We start from the raw sequence: 22,564 nt of genomic DNA, 5'->3' as shown, positions 1-22,564 counted from the left end.
TAGTCTAATCTGTAGATCCATTATGGTGCTTAGAATAAAACGTTTTGAGAAAAGAGTAATAGGAAATTGATGTTAAAAGAAGACATTTCAGAAAAGGGACCTAAAAGCACACTGCAATCTCCCTGAAAGAATATGGTTATCTGGACAATGGGAAACTTAATTTCTTAATTCCTCAGCCACAAAACTCCTTGGTAGTCAGACCTCTTAAAAATCCATATTCCCCCAAACCTTTTCAAGGGAGGGAGAAAGAAAGAGGCAGAACAAAATGTAAGTTCTAAGCTTGCCTCACATGTCACTTGGGATAATATCACTTCTGTTTGTCCTTACTGAACACAATGCCAGATCAGGAGCCAGAGGATAATCTTTCACTCTAAATTGTTTTCCTGTAATATCTGAGGCTGCACAGTATAAAATCAAGAGTGGAGAAGGCTATGCCGAGTCTCTCGCTTTGCCTGCTGATACAGGCGTGATTTCATTATACAAACATTTGCTCCATTAATTGTGATTATTCCTAATCCTCCATTTTGCTTAATGGCGAAACATTTCACTGGACGAAAAAAAATAAAGACTTTCAGACAGTAAAGGCTACTAATTGAAACCTGCAAGGGATACCCCCATCATGGAAATTCAAAATTACAAAAGTTATTACTGATGTAAATGGCGAAGTGATACCTGAAAATCCTCAGACACACACTTTGGATTAAGTTTTTTGTATGATTTAATTCAGTATTCTTTTTCTTGCTCTGTAAACATAAAAGCATAGCTTTAGTAAACGTGTACACGTAGGGATACATGCGTATGTTTGTATGACATGCAGTTTTTGTCTTCTGATGGGAAGTAGAGGTTTTGGTTGTGCATGTGTGCCCATGTGGACCTCTAAAAGGTGATAAATCACAAATTGGGGATGCTAGAACATTTTGGTTCTGTTTCTCTCTGCTCTTTCCTTGTGGTTTTTTTAGTGCCTGTCTTCTCCTGCAGTAACCTTGCATTGAGGTCTTGGAAGAAAATATTTTTCCCTGTGCAAAGCTTGTTGGGGATGCGTGTGTGTGTTTCTGTTTTTTCCTCCGCAGGCTGTGGTATACAGCAATGTAGAAGTCTTACAGGTTTTATTCTCTTGAGGTTGGTAGTACTTTAACCGAAGGAAAACTGAGGCATGTGAAGGTTTCCCTACCTCCTCTCCCTCCCGCAGGAAGTGGGGAGCAGCGAGCTGCTCCTGGAGCTCCTTTCCCACATGATAAACCCCTGGCTCGCAGGCGCACAGATGGGTGTTGAGTGCATAAAAACATGAACGTTGACGCTTATCTGAGAAAGTCAGCGACATCGTGAGTCTTCGCTGAGTGGCTGTACGGTGGTAGGACAGCACTTCATAAATGGATTTTGAGGTTGCATAGCACTTGTTAAGGCTTTTGGAAGGAAGAAAATAAAAGACGAGCCCTCAAATATTTGTCAACAATTCCTGTTGCTTTGAGCACTTTAAACCTATATAGTTTTGGATCTTTGGGTTATTTTTAGGTTTCTTGATTTAACACATTTTTGGATGCATAGTATAGCATGTAGGTTATATGTGTCATTAAGGAACCCCAATAAAATACAAATTCATGGGGTTGAAATGCCGTTCCCTGAAATGATCTATTTTCTTTGCGTATTCTGTTCCACGACTTCCTACATTCCCCCACCCTCAAGTCCATTAGGCGTAAGTCGGATTAGCTCAGTGACTCTTATCAGACCTCTTTTTCCTGTTACCCCCAGATAAATTTATGCGACTTAAAGAGTGAACTCCAGGCATAACCTTATTCCTGCTGGGGACAGGAGCTGCATTTGCTGTAGCTCTGTGTTGGTGAATAGTACCCCACTGTGCTCTATATGGGAAAGTGTGTGGGTGGCAATTTACATGGTAAACAAAGGCAGGCAGGGAAGGAAGATAGTTAAGCTTATGTTTCTTAATGCTTTAGATCTGCTTAAAATGTGTCTGTTGAAAATTAGCAGCAACAAATATCACAAAAGGAAGATCGATGTAGATTTTGCTATTTTTAAGTATCAATCTTGAAGTAAAAGGATTTTTACATATGTGTTTGAAATTAAATTTATGATGTAAAATTAAATTTATTCATATAAATTGTCCTGATCTTGTGGTAATAGCAAATAAAGACTGTACCTGCAACTATTCCCTTTAAAGATAAATGGGAACCTTTTATTTCACCAGCAAAATAGGCTCATAGTTGTCTGTAGGATCATCCCCCCTCCTGCCGCCCTAAATAGGTTCTTTGCTTGTTTGTCATCAAAGGTGTAGGGAGGCAATGTGAATTAGATGGCAAGGGACTAGGGAGAGTGTCAGGAAGTATTGACATCCTTATTTGTGCCGTGTATCTACTATGTGACCTTGGACAAGTCTCTTCACCTATGCCATATCCTGTTATTAGATTATAAATCTCTGCTGGGAGAATGCTTGTCGCAGTTTGCTTTTGTATCTGGCGAAGGGTCTTACAGATGTTACTGTAAAACAAATAATAGAAATAAGGGTAGCAGGGTTTTTTTCTGGAACACTAGCCTTTGGTGGAGGTAGGGATTTCTTTTTAACCTTGCTCTCCTGCTCTGGTGCCCAGCTCAGCTGCAAAAAGGTTCCTTCGCTCTGTCGCCTTCCTAGTCTGATTCTTGCCAGCAAAAAAACCCCTAACTTGAAATCTGCTATTTATTCAGATAAATAAATGTTGTCAGTGACTGTGTAGCCCTTGAAAAGTTTTGCAAATGCATTCTAAAATACAAAACCACTATATGATTATTTGGAATATCTTCTCCTGGATTAAACTAGAGATTTTTCTGTGGCATTGGTGTCTAAATTGTGTATTTAAGTTGCGGTCACAACATATGCTTCCTCGGGGGAAGGCTTGTCGTTCAGAAGTAGCCGATCAATGTGGTAACTGTTACCCACCTACACGCTAACAAGCACAGCTCATGCCGCTTCGGGGTAGTAACTAGCTCATTCCATGTGATGAAACTCTTGTTCCAGTTCACCTCTCGTTTTGAACTGATACCCTTCATGCTTGCGTTGACACTGGAAAGGAACTTCACGTGGGAGATTCTCCCTTCCAGCTCACTGACTTGCATCCAGGCCACTTGCTGACGCTGCCGTGTGGAGAAGCTGCTGGTCCGCGCGGAAGGAGCGCTCGTTGTGTAACGCAGCGTGTCACAAGGGTTTTGCCAGCACAGTTGGCCACAGACTGAGCTCTTTCCCTACGCTGAGTTTGATTAGCAGTGCGGTTGGTTTGTGGGAGTTCAGCTCTGCCTTTTGCAGGGTTTAATAGTAGAAATTTCGTGGATTTGCATGTCATTGGGAGGAAAACCTTACTTGCTTCTGATGGCAACTCTGTCAGCTTTTCTCCGGAAAAGCGTGCAAATATGGAGGAGCAAATTTTTTTTTTTCCTATTTAAGGAGTTTTTTGGGGGGTTTTTTTAGAAAAATGTTTTTGGGTTTGGGTGGTGGTTGTTGTTTTTTTGCTTTTTGCTTTTATGGCATTCAGGACACTGGAATTATATTTTTCAAGGTTTTTGCTACTAACACACCAGATTTTAAAAAGGGAGAGAAATAAGATTTCCAGGTGATAGTCACTTAATTCTAGGACTTGACTTTCTAATTACAAAATAACATAAGAAAGATTGCTTCTTAATTGTTTTATAATGTCAGAAGCGATAAATATGTCTAACCTATGCTCCTGCATAGAGGCAAGAGTCTCCTTTCCAGTAATATTTCTGTCAAGCTGTTTAATTTGTTGAAGCTTTTAAAAGATATCATGTGATGCAGTAATTTAAAAAGTAAAAAATCTTAAAAGTAAAAATTTAAAAATTTTAAAAGTAACAGACAGTAGAAAGAGAACATACCTGACATGAATACAATGTAATGTTCATGTGGTTCAAATTGCTTTGAATAATATTCCTATGCTGTCCCTGTTTGTTCCTTGGGCGTGACTTCGCTAATAGCAGTGAGGGTATTGCCTAAGGTCTTTGCTGATAATTACTTCCTAAATATAATTAAATATGAAGGTGGTGCTAGGAAGGTGCTAATTGGCTTACTGACAAACTTGGTATTTTTCGTTTTCCCAGAACCACTAGATTAGAGCGCTCGGTGCAGCAGTTCTTCAGCAGCGGAGACCGCCGATCAGATTGCCGAAGCCAGCAAGCAGGGTGGCCTGTGGTGTCATGGTGGGGACGGGGGCTTTGTGCTTAAGGCACTAGCAAAATGGTGCTTCAGTAGCTGTGGGACCTTAGGGAAGTCACTCAGTCCCACTGTCTAAAAGAGGAGTAATAACACTACCTTTGTTTCTTGTCTTTTTAGACTGTAAGCATAGGTGGGGGGTTTTGTGTATTTATAAAGAAAAAGTTGGTTGTTAGCTTATAACGTTGCTGTAATACAGGCCGGTTTAATAATGTGTTTGCCATCATGCAACAAAACCGTTGTGGGTTGTCTGTATTGGTGGGCATGTGCCATATTGCAACTATGCTGACTTTCAGCTACGATCAGCTGTTTGGAAAGGCCCCAAATATTGCTTAGACAACCCACCTTATTCTTCCAAAAGCCAAAGCTTTTCATGGAAGCAGTAAGTGTAATTTTCAAAAGCAGGCTGGCATGGGAGCGCTATGAGATCCAAAAGACAAAAGGAAATGGAGGCTTTAATGAGAGCACCTTTGTAAAAGTTAGCGTGCAGCTGGTCCCCAGCAAAGCATGCTGCTGTTCAAATACACGGTGTTTGTGTTGTGTAAGCGTGACTAATGGCTGTGATTCATGAGGAAGCATGGCTTGTCTTGGGACGGCTGAGCTGGTTTCACCTCAAGCTGTCTGGTCCCTTTCTCGGAAGCTTGCTCTGCTGCAGCAGGGTTGGCAGAGCTGCTCACCAAGCAGCTGCTGACCTGCTATGAATGACAGGCTGACATATGAAGGTAAACCAAAAAGCAATGTTGCTGACAGAATAGACTTTGTAACAGTGGTCTGTCTATGATACCTTATACATTAAGCCTTGAGCTGAGACTGCTACAGAAGGGATGATGATGCAGTGATGGTTTTCAGTGGGAATGCGTTTCAGCAAAGGCCAAAATCATTACAGTCTACCGTGAAGCACTTGTGGACAGTTATTGTGAGTCATTGGCAACAAAAGCCTTTACGTTTCTTTTAAAGCAACCTATTTTTACTGAAATTTCCTCCCTCCATGAAATAAAGTTCTTGCGTTATTGCTGTTTTGTTATGAGGTTGGAAGAAGTTTAGGTTATCCCCTAATTTCTCAAATACAAGGGGTCTATAGTTGAGGCCAAGCATAGAACATGATCTGCTGAAATTAGTTGTGACACAGTGAAATTTTTTTTGCCTCAGTAGGTATTATATCAAACATGATTTTAAACCTATTTGTTGCCTCACTTAGAGTTTTTCAGACCTTTGAGTTTATCCTGTAACTGCTCTCAAGAGCTGATTTTTATCAAAGTTTCATTATATAAATCTTTTTCAGTCTTGAGAAGATAATGCATCCTTGTGCAAAACCTGCTTCTTGCTGAAATGAATGAACAGCAAGGCCCAATTGCTTGCAGGGCAGTGGTATTGTCGCAAGGTTATCAGAAGGTTAAAGGTACAAATCGGCTATTGGCCCCAATAATTCCTATGAGGGAAACAAGGAAAAAGATACCTCTTTTTGTAAATGAGATAGCACAGCGGGTGACTGCTAGATTCTGACCTTTTTAAGAGGTGTAAGTGCAACAAGATTTTGCGACTCCAGGAAGAGGAGATTTAGATGCTCCCATTTGGGCTGTAATGGGAGGCGAACTTTTGCAAAGAGCATTCATAATGCTTGTCATGGGTTACCGTTGTGTATCCTGCTTCAAAAAGCAAACCTTCATCCAAAACTTTGATGCTTTTTAGGTGGTTGAGGAAGGTACAAGAGGCATTTTACAGCATTTTTCATGTGCCTCTGAACTGCTGGGTTTGTTTGGAAGAAGAAAGAGAAATACCACAGAAAAGGCTATTCTTGAAATATTTGTGACCATTTGGGAACCAGGAAGAATTGAAACTCTCCCGGGATTTCTATACCAAAGAGATGCTGGTAAGTATGTCAACATCTGGAAGCCAGCCCAAACCTCCGAGAGTTTGGAGGTTTGCATAGTGCTAGTGGCAATTAATGATGCCTGAAAAAAGATGCACATTTTGGGTTTTGAAAAAAGAAAACTTGCTGTGATATATAAAACATAACATATTTTAAAGCATTTTGAGAACTGAAGAGTGATTTTGGTTTCTTCTACCCTGTCTTCCTCCCCTCCTCATTTCTATTCCCAATAAATCTGCAACACTGAAGTTATGGAAGTGATTTAAGAAGAGAAGACTGAGCAACATGCTTCCATGTGAATGGCAGACATATTAAGCGTAAGATTCTGAACGGCGTTCTGCTCTCTTATTTGAAGAAGCATTTCTTTTAACGTTTAAACCCATTAGCACCTCAACATCATAAAAGATGGTGGTAACGTGTTTAAAATATTCTGTATGTTTTGATTGTTCTCATATATGTTGTCATCCTGTGTTTATAACAGAACACACAGTGAATTTAAAATCTTGAAAATTCCTTATTTTGTGATTGAGAAATGTATGAGAAATAGGATTTTTCAGGCAGTCTGAGTTTCCATCTTAAATGAACTGGAAATGCAAAGTCTTTCAAACTTCCTATGAACAAAAAAGTTTTAGAAAAAAATTGCTTTGAAACTGGTGTCTCTTAAATAAAGCAGAATGCTCTCATCCTCCAGTTTCTCCGTAGCTTTGTCTACGACACCATTCTGTAACGAAGATACTAGTGTACCTCCATTGTTGCTTGAGCTCTGAGGAGCCGCGGTGGTAGGGCAGACCTGACCAAGACCCTGGCTTATCTTAGTCGTTGACTCAAGAGCAAGTCTTGAAACTGCTAATTATTGGACCTATGAAGGCAGGGAGCCTTAGTATTTAAAAACATTTCATATTCAACCAATGTTTTCTGAGGGAACTTTATTTCATCAGGAAAGCCTGTACAAATCATTAATCCTGGGTCCTGATCCAACAAGGAGCTGCATGCAAGCAGAAACCTGCCTGCACGGAATTTTCATGAAGGTTCAGTGCCTCTGATGAGTTTCTAAAAAGTATCTTCAGAAGTTTAGAACTAAAGCCATTCAGTTTAGGTTCCTGTAGGACTTTTTTTAACCATTCTGGAAATGTCAGCTTTGTGTGACCTGACCTTGCTGTGAAAGGGCTCTCCGTGCTGGGGTCCTGCAGATCCCAGCAGGTAGGAGGGAAACAGGAGCTCCCCAGAAAGTCATCCCTTACCACGCTTTTCTTCTCCTGGGTTTTTAAGGCTGTTTGGCAAGCTTGTTTGCTTTGGCAAAATTTGTCATTGATGAGCAATTTTTGAGAAAAGTTTTACTAATAAGTTACCAAAAGAAATGTTCCAACTGTTATGCCATGTTTTGCAGTCACTTTTTGTTTGTTTGTTCATTTTTAAGCTCAAACCATTGAGCTTAAAAGTATCTTTCTGCAAATTAGCTTGTTCTTCTACGGAGCTTGCATTTGAAAACAAACCCACCCCCAGAACATTACAGCTCAAGGAGAGCATGTGTATCTTCCCTTTTGTTCTGTTAGCATTTGTTCTGTTTTTTAAGGCAGAGAATAAACTGCAATTTCGGAAAGTGCTGTTGTGTAATGCTCAGTGATAAAATGTCTGCAAGTTCTGGTCCCTTGTGCATTACCTACAGTTATGAAAAGGGAAACATGCTCGTATCTTTACGATAACAAAGAAATCGGTATGCTCTGTTTTTATATAAAATAACTAAATTTTATGCGTTTAAATAATAGTGCCTAAAACGGTAGGGATTAAAAGAGCTGGTAAAGGTTTTGAAATTTTTGAGCTATAAAAATATTTACTCATGTGTCACCGTTAAGACTAGAGTTTAGAAAAGCACATGAGCACGTGTTTAACTTTAGTCTTGATGTTATTTTGTGGAGTACTTGGTGTGAACCTAATTACATATGGTAGTAGTGCAGTCCTGACTCAGAGCTATAATGTCAATCTCATAACTAAAAAAGGACTAGTTGTGCATTGTAGATTAAGCGAGCTCCAGGAACTCCGAGTGTTGGAGACTTGTAAATCAAAGAATCTTGGCAAAACTCTTCTCTTGTGACAAGAGTTGGAACTCGGGTATTTTTGTGATCGATTGGCCTATTCTGACCAGGATATGTAGGTTCAGTTTTGGCTCTATCAGACTCTCCTGTGTAGTTTTTGGGAGATCACTGCAGCTTTCTGTGACTCAGTGTTTGTCTTACCAACAGAGGTGAAACTTTTCTCTCCTGCCAGTTGACAATCTTGAAAATAAAGCTGAGGCCTGTGAAGGCTTCAGCAGCAGATGGACTTGGATCTTTTAAGTATGTCTGAACATCATTCAAATGTGGTCTTCCAGCATTGCTGTAATACCAGGAAGACTGTGTTATGCTTTTTTTGCTTTCCAAAGAAGGTTACGGTTGCACTTGAAACATTGAGAAATAGACCTGGTTCCCCTGATCCCAACTATCACGTTGTTGGTAATGATGCTGTTTTGTCAAAGCAGAAGAGCTGCTTGTGTTAGTGCCGGTCCCACAGGCTAGTGCTGCACACCTTTTCTAACAGAAGATATTTCCTAACAGTCGGTATATTTTCAATCAAAAGGTTGGTTGCAGTCTCCTTAAAAATGAAAACAACACCACAGGGATATCCAAGTTGAAAAAGCTACAGTTTGTGGTCCTGCTCTGCGTGCTTTTTCATCACATTGGGCGACATCCTGGGGGTGCCACTTTACCATTGCAAGCAGCCACTGACTTAATCTTAAGTAGGATTTTAATGAAGATCCTGGTGAGGATGTAGTAAAACATCCAATAAGGGTACTAAAAGTTACATTTTTGTCACTTTAAGCTCCTGTAAGGCAAGAACTCCTTTTTCCAAAGGATACTTTGGGCAGCTGAGAATCACAACTCTTAAGGTTTTTTCTTTCCCTCTGTCCCCACCATTTTTTTCTTAGGCTTAAGCTGAGACTTGTTTTTGTTCCTCAGCTAGTCCAAACCCCCTCCTCAGCCTGAGAACAGTTGCAGATGCTATCCATTAAGATCTGCTTCATCCGTTTAGCCTTGGAGATGAAAAACTCCTTCCCTCCCTCCAACATTGATTACCTTCTGTAAACCTGCTTCAAAACCTCCTGTGCTGAAGAATGTAGTGTGGGGTGGAGGAGGGATGGGAGAAAATGCACTGGGGAGGAGGGTAGCGGGGGAAGTGAGACTGATTCAGTGTCTGGTTATAGATACATTTCTCTAGATACTGTACAAAGCTTTAGATCTTTACAAGCTTCCTCCCAAGTGCCTTTGTTCTTTGTATAGCTCACTTGCAAACCTGGCATGTGGAATTGTTTTATTCAAACTTTACTGAAAGACAGGATGTACCTTAGAATTAGAAATATGATGGGCTGTCAGCCGCTTCCCCAAATTCCATCAGATCTCTGTAGTTCTTAATAAATGAACTGACAGCTTATTAACCAGATGGTACAACAGGAGCTTCGCTCTGTTGTAAAGTTTTAAATCATGTTGTTCTAACAGGTATGCAATTTATCTCCACCTCTTCTTCTTTGGGAATGGGAAACGAATAAGAAAAAGTCGATCCCCCCCACCCCCTTGATTTCTGGCAATATTAATAAAGAATTTGAGCTATGTGTAAAGCTAAGATTGAATATCCTGCAGAAATACTATCAGGCACTGAGAAATTAAATTACTTTGCTGCCCAGGATTAAGTGAAAGCTTGGAGTATTAAAGAAGTTTAATGCTTTTTTGTTTAGTTTTGTGATTCCTGGTACACAAACACTCTAACAGTGAAAAATTATCTTACAATTTAGTTCGGTAAGCTACCGGATCTTAATTTAAGTCTCAGCCAAATAGAGGTCTTAGACTTTTTCATCGTTACATGATTCACTTGGTAAAATCAGTCTGAGGATAAATCAGTAATGAGTGAATGCTGTTGCTGGTTGAATACTGTTGTGCGGTTATGCAAAATCGTGTTTTTCTTCCTCAAGTTGTGGAAAACTGTTAGCATCATGGAAATTACCACCGAGAATGATTCCTTTATTCTATTTTCACTTGGAAGGTCAGATACGAGTCAAAAGAATTAGGGACTGCAGTGCTTTATCAGGTCTGTGACCAGCTCCTTTACAGAAATTAAATAATACGGTGCAAGAAATAGTGCTTACAGCTGAAAACTCTCCATGTGATCTTCAGAGAATCAGGTTGGAACAAACTGAGCTGGACTGGAAAGTTTAACTGCAACATTTCATTGAAGGTACTAATCTGTGTGACAGTCTGGGCACACCAAGGGGGAAATGAATCTCCTAAATATTGTTTTTTCTCTGTGAGAAACCATGGAATACTTCATGAGTGAGATTTGAGCTCCGTTATGCCCGGTGGACCCCAAACAAGGTTTCTGTTAGTGGGAGATAAGGACATGCAGCCTGCTTAAGGCTGCTGTGCCCGGGCTGTTCTGGGCGATGCTGTGGTGGGGCCCTGGCCGGCAGTGCCGTGCCACGCGCTGGGCAGCACGGGCGCTCCCTCGCCTCGGGGCGCAGCCATGCGTGAGGCGTACGAGGTTACTGGGCTAACTGGCGGCGTTGTTCTGCATCGTGGTAAGCTGCCACGTGGTTAATAACCTATCTATTTGCAGAGGTTATGCTGAACTTTATTAATAATCGTATTCATCTGTTGCGTTGTAAGTGTCTGTCATCTCTGGCAGCCTTCACTGAATCTTAGTCTAAACCGTTCTTTGGGTGTTACTAATACGCATACCAAAATCTTCTCTGGCTGGTATACATGTGGTAAATTTTCTGCCTTGTTGCTTTAAATAGGAACATCATTTTCCTCAGTACTGCCTTTATCACAGGCTAGCTACTAGTGAGAGCTCAGGTAACTTGCTTTGCTTTGAGAAGCACGAGAAGTTATCGGCTCCCTTCCAGCAATAACTGGCTCTAGCCGGGAAGAAAGCCGTGTGAGAGCTGAAGTGCTGCAAGACTATTTGTGAGAGTGACAAAAATCAAAGTTTTTGTCTGGCTTTATTCCTCTGGAGGCGTGTGCTGTAGCATTGCTCTTTATTCCAAAGAGGGAGAAATGGAAAATGCTGTGTGCACTTTCATCAAGAATTTTTACGAATCAGGGTTTTTTACCTTGTGTTTTAGTCTCATGATTAGACTTATATCAGAACAAAGATGTTTGTATGCACTTGCAACTTTTGAATCACAACTGTGTTCCAGATGCCAAAAATTCCTGCACACGCTTAGGTGGTGTGTCCAAGGGCTTCCTCTTAGGTGGGTGAGATGGCTGTACTGGTGTGTATCGTTCCACCATCCTGCCCCGGGGAAGCCTGCTGAGCCCTGGGTTGTCCCCAGCTGCCACGGTGCCAACCAACTACCAAATGCACTTTGGTATCTGGAATTTGAGTTGGCTCGGAGAGAACCAGAAAGCCGCAAAACTGGATGCGATGCCTTCCTTGAAATTTGGTTCTGTTTGTTCTTTGTAGAAGACTGTTCGGTATGTGTTAGTTTCCTTAAAAGTTGTCATTCTGGAAAATAATTAGAACTGACCTCAGGAAAACAGCAGTGAACTAAATTAGTGATTTCCTGTCCTGTTCCCCACCCCCTTTTTTAAGGCGGCTGTCTCCTTGAGCAGTTGTTGGCAATGCTGAATGTTAAGCAGATTACTTCTGGGTTGGGAGTCATAACTGGTGGGAATCTTGGGATGCCGAGGTGGAGGGGTTTTGCTGTGGAGTACAAGTTAAGAATTTGAGATGGAGTAAAAATAAGACTGGTTTACCAGAGTCAACTGATGCAGAGTTTTATAGATCTCTTCTGCACCGAAATGTTATTTTCGATGGAAACATTTTGAGTATCATGTTGAGGCTGTTTGCTGTTATCCATATGTTTTGCCTTTAGAAGTAAGCGTTTTTTAGCCTAAGCAAAGCTCTCTTCTCGCCCCTCCCCCTTCCCTCTCTCTCCCTTTGGAAATTTATCATCAAGATGTGACTTATTCCAGCATGTGGAGGCTCTAGTGTAGTTCTTGAGCCTGAGCTTGTGCCTAACTCCGTGTCACACTAAACACAGCAGTATGCTTTGCTGTTCCATCCTTAGGAAGTTTCCTGCTTAAGTGCTGGTCACTTTTAAGTAATTAATTCAGTGCTTATAAATTTCTTCAAGAACCTTTGTAATATTCCAGTGAAATGCAAAAACCTTATTAAACAAGTTCTCTTCCTAAGAAATGCAACATTCTTTTTTCTACTATAATAGTAGAAGTAGTATTTTGAAAAGCCATTTCTTCAACTAGAGCTTTGGGCTGCATCCCGCGTCCTGGTCCTTTCATATGGTCCAAACCAAGTTCTTGCATTTGTTAGGACAAGCAAAGAAATCCAGTGTTAGTTTTTTCTCTGTGTTAAGTTAGTGATTCCATTTGTTATACGTGGACGCTCACACAGATACCTAAATTATAATGTAAATTTATGATTATATTTATAATTATAATGTAGGTGGAGGGTGGATGGAGTGGGCAAATGGGGAGCACAAGAGAGAACGCACACTAGGCATTATGTGTGCTAGGAAAAATTATTACAAATTTAAATATTCCGTAAACATACCTTTGAAAATGGAAATTAAAAGCTAATATAACTTCATTTATTTTAACCAGAGGGCAGTTGTTTTCTGTGTAGGAGAACAAATGAACCACCATAATTTGGTCAATACTATTAATTAGAAGAGGCTGAAATAATCTTTTTTCCCTTCAAAAATGTTATGTAAACATCCTTCTGTTTTGAGAATGAGCCTGGGTATTGGACTATGGAAATAATGACTATACTTTATACTACGGCAATAATAATATATATGGGAGAAATTACTATTGATTCTGACTTACTAATCAATGTCAAGGTTTGAGTATTGCATAGAAATAATAATTCTTCTCCCTCTCTTCATCTTTCTAACCTCTCTATGTCCTTTCCCAACATATTTGGTGGATGATAGTAGAGAAAATTACTTGAATGACAGCACATGTGAAAGAGATTAAAAACAAAATGAAACTCTTGAGCACATAGTTCAGTAAAATATAAACCTCTTCCCTTTTGTGTCAGGAAGAATTTAATCGTAGCTAATTGATAAGTTGCTTTCCACTTGTGTGTTCAGATACTGCAAGCCTATTGTTCCACGCTTTCAGAAGGGATTTTGGTCCAAGGATCTCAAAAATTTCTTTCCAACATTTCTTAATAGAAAATATTTCACCCACAACAAAATAAGACACAGAATCATTAGGGCACTTACCTAATGGCATGTTGTGAGTCAGTGCCACAAACAGGTATTGAACTCAAGAGTCCTTGAGCTAATAAATAATAATGTATATATAATAATAAATGCTCGGAGTTATCCTGTCTTCTACAACAAAGCTGTCAGTGGGATGAGCTTTTTCTGATAGACCTCAAAATAGACTTTGTCTTTTAAAGCTGTGTTTCTTTAAATACATGAAAAATATTAAATAAAAATTGCATAAACTTTTTTTAATCTTGCCGTAATGGTTGAATGAGGATAAGCTTCCACGTAGTGGATGAGTATGTCAGTAGAACGTATGCTTTACATGCACTGACCTCAGTCTTTTAATCGGAGGTGGTTTGCTGGATGTATTCAGAACCAATTTTAGCAGGATGGGTTGGCAATGTCCTACTGGATCCTACTGGAATTGGCAAAAAGAGAAGATGAACTTGAATGTTGGCAGTTGAGGTCTTTTTTTACACGCTTATCCAAATATTTGGAGGCACACAGACATAGTTCAGACACCTCTTAACCAGAGAGAGTTAGCCTTTACATTTCGTGATGGTGCAGCACAAACATACTTTCTGTTTATATTAAAAACCCCTCATTTAGTTATGTACCTGGAAAAAAAAAATGTTATACAGAAGGCGTGTAAATATCCTTAATGGAAATTTCAACAGGGAGAACTTCCAATTTAAAAATGCTTCTCTGCATTCCATACTAACTGCAGAAGTTCACAGAGCTTTAGTATGTATTTGTTGGTAAATATCAATATGGAAAACTTTTCAGAAAAGCAGCAGAGAGTGCAGTATTTTGTCAGACGTGCCTGAAATATTTTGGATCGGAAAAGAGATTTTTTTTAAATTATTTTTTCTTCCACTGTTAGATCTCAGTGTACAGCTTTCTTGTGGCACCTTGTATAGTATTTTTACATAACCTATTTCCCCCCCTTTCCCCCCGTTCCCCCCTTGTCATCATGTTGAAGGGAATATATCCCGCACATGAACTGAAATATGGCTGTAGGCTGGTTGTTTTAATCAACACATGCTTTTCTGATGGATTCTGCTTATGCTAAAAAGATAAATGGTGCAACAGTTAGAGAAACGTATAGCTTGCCTTTGAATTAGTCTTTTGTAACATAAGTAAATTATCCAGAAGGTACTCAAGCACAACACTTTGATAATACAGGTGTTTAAATGGTAATAGCTATTGGAATTGGAATGGGAGTGAAACAATAAAGTCATTAGGGTGTTACAACATGAAATTAAGCTATCGCTATTACCGAGCAATATTATTATCCTAAAGTCTGCAACTCACAGAGAAATGAAAACAATGTAATACCCCTCTAACAGTAGTTTACATTAGGATTTAGTTTAGCCATGCTGTTTGCTAGTGTTGTAATATCTTTATTAGACAGCACTCGTGAGCTGGTGCACTGTATTGTAACACAGAAGGAATAACATAGAGCTACTGAACATCTACCCGAGTAAATCCCATTCCCTACAAAAAAATTATCCGTTGCTCAAAGTTCTCATCGTAGCGGTGACTCTCACGTTATGGTTAGCAAGAATGTAGAATATTAATAACTTTGTGCTTAATATTTAAATTACTTAATTAGCTAATGAAGACTTAGATCCTGTTGACTTCTGTCTGTATCGATATAATTTTAATGAAAATTCTTGTTCTTGGGTTGAAAATCTCAGCTTCCAATTTGCTCAGTAACTGTTCCTGAGATGAGAAAGAATTCATGATGTGAAAATGACATCTATGTTTGTGAATATGATGGGAAAAAAGTACATCTAATTAATTTTACTTGAACATGTCATATTCTGAGTGGACGTTCAGTAGGACAGTGTTCTGTGTTCAGCAGTTCATTCTGACAAAACCAGTGCAGGATGAGTCCAATCATTAGGGGCTAATCAGCTTGCTTAGAGACAGTTGAAACTTCTTAAATGAAAACACTTTTTTTTGGTCTGAATTTAAAAGTTCCCTGGCAATTTTTGCAAACGTTGTAATTCTGTAAACATTGAATCATCAAATGTATGCTGCTGCTTCTGTTGTTGCTGTTGCCATTTGTTAATGCATTAGTGAAAAGAACAAATTTATTTTCACTGTTCAAACTGTTTGTGCTGAAACAATCCTTTCAGTTATTTATGATATTACTAGGAGACACCTCCACCTATGACCTGGCTGCAGTTTGCTAGCCAAGATACATGCATAGATGATAAAAGGAAAAATAAATTTAAAAATACAAAGAAAATACTTTCTTTTTCAAGAACCTGCAGTGTTTCAGTGCAGATTAAAAAAACTACTGCTGCTACTTTGGGACAGTTCATAAGCCAATATACATTATCACAGTGTCACAGAAGTAGATGTGGAATGAGGGCACTAAACATCAGCTGATAAATTACTTCCTTTTGTTTGTATAAATAAGAATTTTTCAGTTTTAGTATTATCTACACCAGGAATTCCCAGCATATTTTTGAGGGGTTCACTGCCACTTTTCCCTCTAAGCAGCTCTCCATCTCCATGTTTTGCTCTGTGCCTGCCTCTGCTGCAAGGGACTTGGCCTTCTGCTTATTCAGATCCAGTGTTTCTGTCCCTTCGTCTCCCGCTGCCAGCCTGGGACGGGGGGCTTCCCCTCCCCGCTCCCCTCAGCACAGGGGGTGCACCCTTGCTGGGCCTTTTGCAGAAGCAGCATCACTGCTGAGGAAGGCACAGGCTTATGAATTAGGAGGGGTAAAAAGAGGTAGGAATCTGAAATATGTCAAAGAGCAGCAACCCTACTGTGGTCCGTCTTCCAGTGATTCCCCTTCCTGTGCAGGGCATAAGCTAATAAACCCAGAAGATCTTACTGACATTTGTTCCCCTTTTCCTCACCTGCTGACAGTACGGCACAGGGAGCTCTCGCTGGCATAGAAGCCCGACCTGCTAACTTTGGCTCAGCAGCTACGCTGCACGCCACAGGGTCCTCGGCTGCCAGAGGGAGAGGTGCTCTGCGCACGGGGATGTATGAATTAGTTTAGGCTTGCTTGCACCTAAACTAACCCCGTTAGGGGACATGGTTCTAGCTGAAGGCTGGTGCCATCCCTGTGTTGTATGGCTGGATATGCACACGTTGCGTTACAGGCTGCAGAGCCACTTTATCCTCTCCCCCACCTTGCGTGCAAAGACTGAGATGGCTGAACCATGGAGAATAATCCACTGATGTTTGGGGGATTATTCACATTTACAGTCAGGCCCCTGCAGCACCTCCTGCGCTGGTGCGCTAATCTGTGCCGAGAGCCTTGAGACAGCAGCGTGGTACAAACGCTGACAAGTGATACTCAAGTACAGCGCAGATTCATTGCTGAATCTTGTTGAAATTGCCTTTGTTTCTGAGGGAGTAGTGCTTACTGCTGCTGGCTTGTCTGTATGGATTAACCGGGACATTGTGGATCGGGGAAAACCAGCAAATTTTCCCTTCTGAACCCTTTGCTGTTGCACGCTCTGCTCTTTTGGTTTGTGTCCTGCTCTTTTACAGCTCTGCCCCACTCGCCACTGTTTCTACAGTAGTTTTGTCTCCAGAGGAGAGAGGAGGAAAGAAAACAAAGTAATCCTTTAGTGAATAGTTTGACCTGAATGTTATTGTGAAGTTTTACCTCTAACACATCAAAGCTTCAACATAACTTCATTTGCCAGTACAGTTGCTCTGCAATACAGTTCTTTGTGCGGACCCTGAAATTAAAAAGCTGGTTGTGGGTTTGTAACTTGTAGGGAATACGGAGATTTCTGTAACAACCGGTGTTATTTCTTACAACATTTTTAAGAAACTTGCGTTACTGGATTTAAACAAAACTACCCTTCGGCTGGGCTGACACTATGAAATGGGTTTGTCTGTCATTTTTTCTGGGGAATCGTAACCTTGAATCTTGACTTAACTGGCAGGAGCCAAAGAGCTACATCTCAAGGTCTGAAGTGACAATGAATCTACATTCAAGTACTCTGAGATTGTCTTGATTTATATTGCTGTCTTTCTTGCATAAATGATGGCTGGTTTTTTGGTATTCTGACAATAAGTGAGATCAGTGCAGTAGCCGGCCTTCAGAATAGGGGTTGGTTGTTTGAAATTAGAAGAGGAAAGCGTGCGTGCATGTGTGAGTGCATGTACAACATATTTGCAAGTCGTGCCTTAAAATTCAGTCTTTGTTTCTTCTTGGAGCCCAGTCAGGTTTGGTGACTATATGCTTTTTGATCTAGACACACACACACAAAAAAAAAGTTAGAAATAAAGACAGGGGGAGTGGAGGGGGAGAGATAAGGGGTGGAGGGGAGGAACGAGAAGAGGCATGCCAGCTAGTGCAGCTGTGGGTTTTGAGCTTTGTAGCAACTGAAGCAAGGCTGTAGGCTGTCAGCACAAGTGAAGAGCCAGAAAAGATCTGACAGACATAAACATGACTGCTTTCTTCAGCTGTAGAAGTGCAAAGGAACAAACACAGATCTTGACGTACATTTTCCTCCTCCTTAGACAGTGTTACAAAATATGTGGGTAGTCACCAAGTTTTATAACCCATCAAAGCCCAGCTCATTTGGATAACAGAGGAAATATTAGTTGGCTCCACCTGTGTAAACCTTATGTTTGGGAGATAGAAATATCAGATGTCTTACTGTGGATATCTATATGGGGAATATTATGTATTGTTTTCAGAAATTTTAAGCAAGCTGGTGGCACAGCTATTCAAAATCCTGGGATGGTTTGCGTGTCACAGTGAATGTGCACGATTTCACAAATTGCTATTATGCAAAGGCTGAAATCACCGAGAACGCCCAGGATTTCTCGACCTTGATTCCACAACCCTTCCACGTGTGAAGAGAGCCTCCTGTGTATTAAAACGGGCCATTTCCTTACTTCTGGAAATCTTAACTTCAGCAATGGAAGAAAAACTTGAAGGTAGATAAATGTAGGTCCTGTATCTTTACTCCAGCTTGATGTTAGTCTTTTTTACGTTGCCATTGTAAAAAATGACATAAATGTGATTCCTAAAAGAAATGGAAAAAAGTTCCAAACCCACTCACCTCCTTAGAGGGAAATAATGAGGAGGTAACGCTGATTGAATGAAGGACATGTCAACTTGAAAACATTGTTTCCTGTTTGAAGAATTTTAAAACTTTGGACTTCGTTTGAGTTCGGAAAACTGCCTTTCCCTTCAGGAAGTGTTTGCTCCCTGCTGCTGTTCAAGAACAGTGGAAAAAAGAAATCTTTTCAAGTCACTGTTTCCACTGTAAGTAGAAGAAGAACTTATAATGCCGGATTTCCATTATCCTCTTTGTTGTTGTTATTGCTGGGGATTTCAGAAATCCCTATTTTCTTTTCCTGAGTGAAGCCCACAAGGTAATCAGATAAAAAAGTTAGAAAAAGGCTTGTGGCAGGGAGAGAGCAAGAGAGAAGGAAGGAGAAGAGGGAGAGAGAGACTTCGTGGATCAAAGGAGTAAACAAGTTTCTGTGGTATATGTTTTTGTTTTTTTTTTTTTTTTTAATGTCTGTGTTTGTAAGAATCTCTTTAAAATACCCTGTTTGGTAGTGGCCTTCAGTAGCGATACACAGCAGCAATTGCACGGCAAGGCCCAGTGGGCGAGAGGAGCAGCCTTTCCCCATGCGCCTTCTTCCCGGTGAGCAGAGCCCTTTCTGCTTCCTCTTTACTGACACACGCTTAGTTACGCTTACTTTTAATGTAACTGAGGTAGGTAGAAAAACTTAGGGTGTAGATGTGAAAAGTGAATCATATCCGTATCCAAAGAACCCTTTCTTTAATAACTCTGTTCCTTGTTTCTGTGAGTAGCACGGATCCGCAGCGCCGCTGTAGAGGGACCCTCTCTGCCTTGCAGATGTAGCCTGCGTGGCCGGTACCCGGCAGATGCGAGGAGGCAGAGAAAGTTGTTGCGCTGGTAATTCTGCCTGTCAGTGTTCATGAAAACTTGTTTTAAAAACAAGCACATACCCACACATCTTAATTGTGCTTTTAGAGTGCCCCTTTGCTTAAGGAAGCAGGGGGAGAGAGAGAGAGAAGCTCTTAGGTGTCTTATTAGCAGGTCAGTAGTGTCCAAATTGCCACTTCGCTAGGAAAAGGTACGAGCAAAACATGTATTTCTAAATTATTCTCGGTGGAGAAGGTCTTAAAGAGTAAAGAAATGCAGTCACACTGTTGATTAATTTGCCCAGCGCTGTAATTATTGTGAAATATCAACGTAACTTTCTTTTTTTCCCCTCTTTTAGTCGCACATCGTGGTTTTACTGGTACTACAGAAACCCTGATTATATTACCCTGGCATTCTCAGGGACTGTTAAGCAGGAGTCTTCTCTCTTTTGCTCTAAAACTCATCTAAATGGAAAACACATTGTCTTCATTATATGCCAGTGTTGAATGAACAGAGTTGCCATAGCAACAGCCATCTGAGGCCTTGCTGATTTCAGGCCAGTGAATGGGGTAGACAAACAAAGTACCTTCAAAACCAGAAGGGAACAATTGCTATTCATTCAAGCCAGGTTTAAGATCAGCAAATGTCTTTAGCAAAAGAAATGCAGATAAGAAAGCATCAGACACAGCCAGAGAAGAATAACAGAAAATTATCATAATCTTAAACTTTTCTGCCTGGTGGTGTAGCATGAAAGACGATTCTTAAGGTAAAAAAATTTAGAGAGTGCTAAAGAGACAAACCACAATTTGCCCACAACCTGGTGTAGCGGTGTAAGTGTTGGGAGTTGATGTGCAGAGTCCTTGCAGTGCCAGCACTCGTGCCGACGAGCGCCCGAAGGATGGGTTGGCTAGGGCAGGGCAGTTACGGCAGGAGTGCCCACAGACGGAGGTGGCCGTGTCCCTGCTCGGGAGGCAGGCTCTGCCGCAGCAGCTCACGCTGAGGGGGGAAGGAGCATCTTGCATGTCCGAGGTTATTATCGAAGAGCTAAATGACATGACTTCGGTCATGAGCCTCCACAGATTACTCAACGGCGCTTGAAAGTAGTCAGCAGCCCCGATATGTTTGTTTCACCATTTTGTTGCTCCTGAAAGACTGTGATATGCAGCTTTATGTATGACATGGTTGACATACTCAACATAAAACCCGGTTAGACTTAATATATATTCACATAAAATGCCAAGAAACTGACTGTGAAATGTTTGTCTTGAATTAGAGATGAGGCACGTGTATGTGTGTTTGTCTGGTATGTGTTTTCTTTCTCCTCAGTCCTACACACAAATTTAAATAATAATTTTATGACTGAAGTACCGTTTCTGATCCCAGTGTTGTCTAACGTGTAGAGACACAAAGAGGCAGAGGCAAGAAAATGAGCATATGCAGGTCGCGTATTGTGTTGGCAGCGTGCTTATAAGGTTTCTTTTGAGAGCGGTGGGGTGACGAAGGGCTCTCTTCTGGCCCCTGTGTTGGATTTGACAATAGCAGTCACGTGCAGAGGCTGCATTGCGAACAGCCAGCGCAGCCACGGGAGGAAAAGGGCAGGAGCAGGTTCAGGAATGGGAATGCTTATGGAAGGCTGTGTCATCTTTTACCAAAGCGAGCACTCTGGGTTGGAGGCTACCTCAAGTGATCAGCTGGATCGCTGAATCCCTCTCTGGGAGGTCCTGGAGAAATTCTTCTCTGTGTTTATTTTTGTGTGTTAGGTAGCTCAAGAAAAGGAAAATTGCAACAGTACGTAAGATGCACGACTTGCTACTGTCTAGGCACATTAGTCAGTGTGATAATATATACTGTGTGCTGTACCAGCTGGGGAGTTGGAGCCAAGGTGCCCTTGTGAGGGAGAGATCAAACCCCTTGCTAATAATAGGAAAATTGTTGTCTTGGGAAGCTGGTCTTGAAGACGAAGTCTGTCAAACTTCACCTGTTTTCAGTACTGTATTTTATATAGCCTGTGTATGTGAAGAAAGGGTTATAATAATTAGTGATCAGTTGCAAATGTCAAGGAAACTCTTTAACAGTGATGTAATACTGGCAATATGTATCACCAATAATACACTGTATTTTCAGGCTGTTCACAAAGGCATATTCCTATGTTAATCATTCTTACAAAATGGGAACGGTGTAACGAGGTGAATTTCTCACCAGTAAAGTTTCTGTTAGTATAATGGGGTTTGTTTTTTTTTTTTTCCAGAATGGGGAGAAATACTTAAAGTACAAGGCTGTTTCACCTAGAACTTACATGAATTTGGACTGAGGAAATATTTGGAGGATAATGCTGAAAATACTATAAGATGAAACACAGGTCACCTCACCTTGAATAAAAATTTATTTTCTGGTTGGTTATGAATAGACAGGATAGACAGGATTTAAATCCTGGCAACAAAATTGTTAGTCAGAAGGATGAAGAGAAATTAAAGAGCGACGTATTGAGTTTAGAAGACAACTAAATGGGAATGTGGGGGGGAATATGAAATAAGGAATAGTATGGAGGTGAATCAAACATCTTTTAGTCTCTCTTCGTAGCGTAAGAACAAAGATGGATTTGCTGAACCTGAAAGGCAAAAGGCAAACGCATCTAACGCAAGTGATGAATAACACGGAGAATGCCGTCATTGCAAGGCCAAGATGGTAGGCAGATTCAGAAAATTGCAATTCATTTTGTTTGTGTGTATGTATATGTCTGTGTATTTTATATATATATACACACCAATTTAAGCTTCTACATGAGTTCCATTAATTAGATTCATCTCCTTAGTAAAACACCTAAATTAATGAAGTTGTGTCTAGCTTGTAGGTAGCAAAAACTTCTTCTCACTTCTGTAAGGGAGGCTATTGCCGGATTGCCGGCTGTAGCCGTCGATAGGTGTGGCTCTGATTGCTCTGAAGATACGATGCTGCAATACCTTCCTTTCTGCTTTTGTTTATGAAAGTTGCCAAGAGGCGCGCACAAACGAAGGTTTTTATTTTCTTGTTGGTGATAGTAGTACTATTCTGTGAAAGCACAGTGTGTTCCGAGGCTTTGGATCCCCTCTTGTTTTATCTAATGCCACAGAGGGTGATCCACAGCTATCTGTGCAGCGTTATAAACAGACCAGGATTTGCTCTGTCTTTACAATATTATCAGTTAGAAGTCTGCTGAGCATTGTGCCTCGTGAGAATTTTTGGGGACTGACAGCAGGCAGTTTGGACATGTACTTCCAGCTATATTTTCTGAGAAGTTTGAATGGATTTGATGTGTTTGTCAAAAACGGTAGATGTAAAGCAGACATTTGTA

The 22,564-nt window shown here is 40.6% G+C and overlaps 1 protein-coding gene across 10 annotated transcripts in view; it reads left to right on the top strand.

Moving 5' to 3' along the window:
- The window catches only part of ZMIZ1 (zinc finger MIZ-type containing 1), a 364,718-nt gene that overhangs the window by 147,640 nt on the left and 194,514 nt on the right, over positions 1–22,564 (top strand). The window contains exon 5 of one of the 10 annotated variants that reach the window (XM_076338396.1): positions 5,900–6,080. The exons of the other annotated variants lie outside the window; for them this stretch is intronic. The gene's annotated coding sequence lies outside the window, so the exon portion shown is untranslated. The remainder of the gene's footprint in view (positions 1–5,899; positions 6,081–22,564) is intronic. 10 annotated transcript variants of the gene reach the window in all.

This window comes from Aptenodytes patagonicus, chromosome 5 (assembly GCF_965638725.1).
Source record: "Aptenodytes patagonicus chromosome 5, bAptPat1.pri.cur, whole genome shotgun sequence".
Lineage (NCBI taxonomy): Eukaryota > Metazoa > Chordata > Aves > Sphenisciformes > Spheniscidae > Aptenodytes > Aptenodytes patagonicus.
This window is presented reverse-complemented; position numbering and strand designations above follow the sequence as displayed.